The sequence below is a fragment of the Oryx dammah genome, unplaced genomic scaffold, assembly GCF_014754425.2.
Source record: "Oryx dammah isolate SB20612 unplaced genomic scaffold, SCBI_Odam_1.1 HiC_scaffold_18, whole genome shotgun sequence".
NCBI lineage: Eukaryota > Metazoa > Chordata > Mammalia > Artiodactyla > Bovidae > Oryx > Oryx dammah.
In genome coordinates, this window is record NW_024070202.1 from 99,359,166 (window position 1) to 99,367,008 (window position 7,843).

General features: G+C 39.4%; 1 protein-coding gene across 6 annotated transcripts in view; it reads right to left on the minus strand.

The window, feature by feature from the left end:
- Positions 1–4,811, minus strand: part of CNOT4 (CCR4-NOT transcription complex subunit 4) — a 152,064-nt gene extending 147,253 nt beyond the window's left edge. For 5 of the 6 annotated variants that reach the window (XM_040259943.1, XM_040259944.1, XM_040259945.1 and 2 more), the window contains exon 1: positions 4,567–4,793. The gene's annotated coding sequence lies outside the window, so the exon portion shown is untranslated. Of the gene's footprint in view, positions 1–4,566 lie in introns of all 6 variants that reach the window. The other variant, XM_040259942.1, reaches the window with a different exon arrangement.
- Positions 4,812–7,843: the final 3,032 nt, after the last annotated feature.

Consider the following 7,843-nt stretch of genomic DNA (forward strand, 5'->3'; position numbering starts at 1 on the left):
AATACATACACCTACTATCTTTACATGCTGACATTTTATTCTAACTACACTGCTTCTTTGCCTTGACTTTTTTTTCTCCCAAACTAGTTTTAGGCATATATACACACTAATCTGATTATTTTGATTTCCTCTTCTCCACAATTTCTCTAAATATTCAAGAGGATAGGTTTCAGATACCATAACTAAAAACCCAGTGACAGCGAACAGATATCTCATATACCCTGATGCTGGGAAAGATTGAGGGCAGGAGGAGAGGGGCGGGACAGAGGATGAGATGGTTGGATGGCGTCACTGACTCATTGAACATGAGTTTAAGCAAACTCCAGGAGATGGTGAAGGACAGGGAAGCCTAGTGTGCTGCAGTCCATGGGGTCGCAGAGTCGGACACGACTGAGCAACTGAACAACAGATAAATAGCAAGCTTTATCCTAACAGCAATACATCATCTGTCCATCACCCAATACAGTTAAAGTTTAAAATAAGACAACTTTCTTATATAAACAGAGTTTAGAAAGAATGAAACCACACTCACAAATAAACTTCTTAGAAGAAAAATAAACATATTCCAATTGCCTTGTACTTGCCCTATCTTTAAAGTTTCATTTTCCTAGCAAGTAAAGGTAATGATCTTCTTTTCAGTAGCATGTAATTTCCCTCTTCCAGTAAAAGAAAAACTGCTAGATAGGAAAGCTAATCTAAGGGGCCAAAAGAGTGTTGAAATTTTCCCTTCTATAAACTTCTTTCTCATTAAAAAATACAAGAATCATGCTATGAAAAAGAAATGAGACAAAACCTATTGGATTAATATTATTACACCTGAAAAAGTTGACATTTACCACACAATCTTTTCTAATAAAGACAACCACATAAATATCAAAAACATTTTCAGAAAACCACTAAATATAGGATTAAAGGTCCCACTTATATTCTTTCATCACATCACTAAGTGAGTAAATAATGCCCATCTTTATCATTTGTATACTCTTGACTTTTGAGAAAAAACATAACTTTTTAAAATATCATGGGTATTACCACACAGAATGGGCCATTTGCACATTTTTCCTAATATCTGAGTTAAACACAGATTTTTTTTTTAATCTCAAAATGTGTTAACAAATTTTATCCAATACATGCTACTCCAGTGGGATGAAAACCATTTACAAGTTCCACTTAGATTAAGAAATCCTTTGAGAAAAGTATGTAGTACATTCTAGTTACACTATTTCTAGAGCACCAAAAATCTCTATAACCTATTTCCCTACGATTTTTCTTTAGAACCAGCTGAGATGAATGTAACTTCCTTCACAAAAAGTCAAGACAGTAGTATACCTAATGACAAAAAACTGAATTTTCAGCAAATGCTTAAGTTTTCACAAATTAAAACTTTCTATTCACTTGAATGGTCTATAAAAATAGCAACACTGAGTTGAAACAGATTCAATCAAGTGCTATTTGCAGGCACCAAAAAGAAAAAAAAAAATGTTTTAATCAGTAGTGTGGCTTCACCTTAAGACAGGAGTAGTGAACGAGAGAAAGGGAAGATTTCTAAAATCATAGTGGTTAAACTGAGAAGGTATTTTTTCATTAACTTAATATATAGATATAAAACATCATCTTAAAAATAAAACTCCCCTAATGCAAGATGTTCATCCTTAAGCAATGCTCTCTTTCTTTTACAAAGTAATAAACTGCAAATTATCACTAATGATCCATTCAGACTGAAGTTGAAGGGAATCACAAAACAATTTTTCTGTACTTTGCCATGTGGTTATAGTCTTATCCCTCATAAAAGGTTTGTCTACAGAACTTTATATAAACAAATTTTATAATAAGTTAACCTTAAGTAATTCACATTCAAAAACCCTCCTTTAGAAATAATCTATTCAATTGAAGAATTCAACTACTGAACCCAGCAGAAAGTATTTCAAACTATCCCCCTCCCCCCCCAAAAAAACCCCATAAAATTAGGAAGCTGCAATAAACCATACAGAAATATTTTGAAATCTCAGCTATTTCCTATCAAAATATCAAAGCACTTTAGATTATCTTCTTCAGATGTGTTAAAGATCCCAAAGTGAATTCATTTTGACTTCACAGTGCTGAAAATAAGAATTTGATGACTGCAGGTAAAGAAAGTATAGAGTGGAGAAAACTACTTGAGAACATTTTTTATTGAAGCAAAATAGCTTTACAAAAGAAAAGATATATTAAAACCATTTACCTTCTTCTGCCAGACAGTCCTCTCCTAGAATACATTGCTTACAATTCAGCAAAGCATGACTGCCAAAGGTTTCTAAACCCATTAGGATTTTTCATAGTAGAAAGCTTCTCCACCAGTGTATTACAAAGAAAAATGAAATGTATTTTTTGCTTAGAGTTGAAGATCAATTGTATTAAATATTTTCCCACTAATACAAACTAAAAGTAATACTTAAAAAAAAAAAGCTCAGGTTATAACTCAACACAAGGTTTGCTACATGAATTGCTTCTAAATCTCAAAAGAGTAGGGATTAATTCAGTTTCCCCAAATTGTGGCTTAAGTGGCTTTATAAACATCTTTTCCTAACCTTGGTTTACATTTGATGAAACAGACCATTTACCACAATCAAGTGAATGTAATGTCAAATATAAGATTCCTCAAGTACTACAGATAAAATCTGTAAAAATCACAATTAATGCAGTAATCTCCAAAAGTGATTTAAAGGGCAGCTGTATGTATTTATATTTACACGAGGAATTATTACTTTTGCAAGTAAGAGGTATATTGCTGCATGAGATTGCTACTATGACTTTTAATATTTTTATACATATCTCATGAATACAATGTCTTATTCATGTTTAAATCTGAGATGTATGTATCTGATCTATGTAATCCTGTCTATTTTTCTGGTAATTCTTTACTTCACAGTAGTCTGATTATAGCAAAAGCTCCTTCTTCACTTTATGCCATTACTCAGGACATTTTAATTTCGCTATCATCAAAACAGACATCATAAGCCACCCTTGGCTTCTAGCTTTCTGTTTCTTAATGTAAACAATAATGACAGTGAGTGTTACCAAATGCATTTATGTGCACAGCTTTGTCATTTCTTTTCCCAGCCCCCTTCTTTCCTATGAAAAAAATGAGGGATTTTGTTCTAGAAAAAAATCGACTTTTCTTTTGCTTATATATCTAATGGTTTTCAAAAGAAGATAATGTATTCTGATACCTACCATTCTAGAAATGTTAAAAGAAAGAACTTACCAAATCCAAAAATATTAAGTCAATCTGGTATTAGCCAGAGAGGAAATTTCCACTCAAACTATAAATAAAATGTCATCAATTAAGCTGAACATCAATAAAACTGAGTCAATAATCAATTCTCAATTTGGAAGGAATCCGTAATCCACATATAACCTGCATATAATCAAAATACCACTTATATTTGCTTGTGAAGCTTACAGATGAATTTGATTGTGTGCCAGATTTATCTTATTTTTAAACGCTTAGGCTAATATTTGTTGGTATAATCAGAGCCCATACTAAGTGTCCTGGGGAGATGCAATTCAGAAGAACGTCTGGTATCATGAAGAAACCGGTCCAAAATGAAAAAAGAAAAACAAACCAAAACAAAACCACGTCCCAACAGAGCAAATAATCCACAAATTGATCACTGGGAGCAAAACGAAGACGCTCCTCTCCGCAGTAGCCTGAATAAACGATCTTCACTCAAAATGTTTAATAGTATCCTACCTCACTTCATTCACTTCCCAACTTCCTTGACTTTTCAGGGGCCAACACGGGGCGTCCCTTTCTTTTTTTTTTTTCTGGAAGAGTATGCTGAAAGAATCAGTTAGGAAAGAGGGAAGGAAAGGACAATACCCAAGAAAGCTGTGAAACAGGTGGGTTAGAACGAGCAGCGGCACAATCGAGATAGTTAAGGGGCAGCTTTAAAAATGACAGATGTGGTTCAAGGAAAGACAGCAAATCGGAAGAAGCTCCAGGGTAGCAAGACAGGTTCAGGGGCTGACTGCAAGCAACAGAGGGGGGCAAAGGCTAACTCCAGAGTGGTAGCAAAAAAAAAAAAAAACAAGCAGAAGGACGAGTGGGCAACGAGCAGTAGGATTAATGAGCAGCAGCAGCGGCACGGGTCAGAGTGGGAGTGATGGCTTTGGTCCTGGGAGACGGGGTCCACTGGGAAAGGACGTCAGAGAGGGGCAAGGGGGCTGGGAAAACAAGGAGTCCTGAGACTTAAGATTGCTGCTCCTACAAAAATGTAGAGGAAAGCGCTGAAGACGAGCAGCCGCCTCAGCTGCCCAATTGAAGAGATTTTCGAAGCAGCCGGCGCTCGCCGCCGCGCTGCCTTCTGCCCCGCTCCCTTTTCCTGGTGCTAACTGCTGTGGCGTAGAGGGGAGAGGGAGGAAGAGGAGGAGGAGGAGGAAGACCGAGAAGGAGGAGGGTGAAGATGAGGCGGGGGGGGTGGGGAGAAAGGGGGGTGCGGCCTGCACAGTTCCAGCGAAGCCTCCGCTCTCTCGTAGCCGGTCAGCCCTGGGTTTCCCCTAAAGCCCAGCCCCGCATAGACTCACCCGCCTGCCTTGCCTCGCTTTTCCCTTAGCCGACTCCACGCGCTGCCGCGTCCTCACGAGAGACCACTGAACGAGTGTCGGGGAAAAAAACTCTTCAGAACCGAGTCTGATTGCTTCAGCGAGTCCGACCTTTACGGCTGAGAGACAGACTCTCAGCTTTCGGTGGGTTCCACAGCCAGACGGGCCACCATCTTACATTAGGGTAAGACTCCTCCGGCCTCCCGTGCGCAGGCGCACGCCGATCCGGCCGGGAGGGGCGGGGGAGGGGCGGGAGGAGTGGCGGGTGGCCGCTCCCGCAGCACCCTGGGAGTTGTAGTTCTAGGAGGGTAACCGTCCAGCTGCAAGCCGGGAGTTGAAGTTCTCACTCGGAGGGCGGGTGGCATCGCCTGCCTCACGTGGCTGCTATACTATTGCCTTTTTTCGTGTTTTGCTTCCTTCTCGGCCCTCGTGTGTGCTGCTCCGCTGTCATTTGGTCGGCGGCCTACGTTAGCGGTTCCGTTTCCTCAGTGTTTGCTCAAATATGGGAAACCAAAACTCGGGGCGGGCGCAACCAATTTGGGGGGAGCCGAGAAAGTCTTTTCTCTGCTCCGCCCACCATAGGTATCAGAGAGGGCGGGGTAGAGGCAGATTCGGGGGTAGGAGGAGCGCGGGATTTGATCTAGGGTGGGAATTAGATACTGAATTAGCGTTTGTTTTTCGAAAAGTGACTGTTATCTCGTTTCCCCTGTTTGCGCTTATTGGAGCCACCACCCTTCTTCCCATCCTCATCATTAATCTCCACTGCAGAGGTAATCCTAAATTGTCCTGTACAGAAGTACAAGAGAACGGCAGACCCACGCACTTACAAAAATGTGTTTCTGATGAGGTCAATTTGAGAACATTATGCGGACTTTGCATATTAGTGTTAGTTCGGTTTCCAGCCTGCACAGCTCTGCGCGCAGAGTTCACAAACCCTTCACACATCAATACATGCCAACGAATATAAGAATGCACTCGCAATTTCTACGAGCGCTGAGGAATCCTCAATCTCAAAAATCAGTCAATTTACTGGTCCCGCCCACAGTCATCCTAGAATTCTGGTGGAAGTGGCGCTCCACGCAGTCGTTTTTGCTTGTTGCGTGTATTCCTCACCCATTCATACAACGGATACTCATGGAGCTCCTCCCGTGTGCCCGGCACTGTTCTATACATGGGGAGGCGACGGTGAGCAAAATAGATAGCATTCTCCGTTTCTATTCTAGGAATTCCTGTATCTATTCCAGTGTGTGTGTTAGGGTGAGAGAAAAGGGAGAGGAAGCAACATATGATTAAAATGCATAGTGCATTGTAACTGATGAAAAAAAACCGAAGGGGAATAGGGAGAAGTTGCAGTTTTAAATCTGTGAACCTAATCCCGTAGAGAGCAGCTTTTTCATTTTTTAAAAATACATTAGTTATTTGTGTTTCAGTTTCTTCACTGTCAAGCCTAGACACAATTATTTGGTGAATACCTAAAATATGTAATAAACTCACAATTTCCCCCAAATTTGAAATTGTAGAATCATGGGATTATTATCTAGCAAGCAAAATTGGGAAAATTATTTGGCTTCACCACCTTTAGGTAACTGTCTAAACATTCAGTATAGGATGTTTTTTTTTTTTAATGTGTGTTTGTTTTTTTTAATTACCAATTATATGGTGAAATATAAGCCAAGTAATGCAAAGACCAAAATAAAAAGAATCCTTAACCTTATTAAAGATTAGAACCACCACATTAAGACTTCTAGAAAAGATCTTAATCATCATTTAATCCATCATCTTATCCTACACACCTTTTTTTGAGAACAGTGTCCTCACAGTGTCTCTTGTATTAGCCTAAAATGAAATTCAGGGATAATTTATAAATTTCATTTACATATGTGATTTTGTTTTAAATCAAAACAATGTCCTATATATGATATAAAAAGTACAAAAAAGTAATTTATAATACAGTGATTTGTAGTTCAGCATGTAAATGCTCAGATATAACTAGTCTAGAAAATGTAATCAAATCATCATTTCTTGGCTCCTGTAAATCTCCCGGAATGTGAAAGCTCCAACTACCGACTGACACAAGTATGGTGATTTGGCCACCTCTGGTGACAATGGTAATCTGTCCTCAAGTGTCTACTGTAGATGCAGTCCCAAAGCACTCACTGTTAGAACTGTATAATAATTAGAAGCAGTGTTGGTGAGAAGTTGCTCAATAACACAGGTAGCCCAGTCTGGTGCTCTGGAAGGAACTAGAAGGGTGGGATGTGGGAAAGAGAGGGAGACTCAAGAGGAAGGTGATATATGTATAATTATGGCTGATTTTTGTATGGCAGAAACCAATGCAACATTGTAAAGTAATTTTCCTCCATTTAAAAGATGAATTTTTTAAAAAGCAAGAAAAAAAAACCCTTGTGTTCATATGCAAAATAGTTGTTCATATATATATATATATATATATATACACACACACACAGGTTTTTCACCTATACTGAGGACATTTAAAAGATATGAAGGACACACAAAAAATTTTCATGTAAGAAAGATTCCCATGTTTTGCAGGAAGTCTTGGGCTTCCCTGGTGGCTCAGCTGGTAAAGAATCCGCCTGCAATGTGGGAGACCTGGGTTTGATCCCTGGATTGGGAAGATCCCTTGGAGAGGGGAATGGCTACCAACTCCAATATACTGGCCTGGAGAATTCCATGGACTTGTATAGTCTATGGGATCTTGAAGAGTCAGATGCAGCTGAGCGACTTTCACTCATTCATTAGCTTGAGTGAAGTGAACTGAAGTCGCTCAGTCGTGTCCAACTCTTTGCGACCCTGTGGACTGTAGCCCACCAGGCTCCTCTGTCCATGGGATTCTCCAGGCAAGAATACTGGAGTGGGTTGCCATTTCCTTCTCCAGTTCACTAGCTTACCTGGCCCCTATCCTCTAAAGGTCAGTAGTACCTCCAGAAGTATTCAACACTAGGGGGCAATACCATACCTACTGACAGTCATTTATTCCTGGAGATTAAGAGTAAAGTGACATTTCCTAGGTCACCAACTAATTAGTGACAGAGTCACAACCCTCCCAGGCCAATGCTCCTTTCACAGTATTTTACCAGTTTTTCATATATGTATTTGTGTATGTGTTGTATGCATAATTTCATATAGACATCCATGGATGTCCATATAGACATCCAACTTTTTTTCATATCATTTTAAAAATTAATTAACATTATATTATATTCACTGCCCAATGATTCCTTAGGACTTCCTAGGT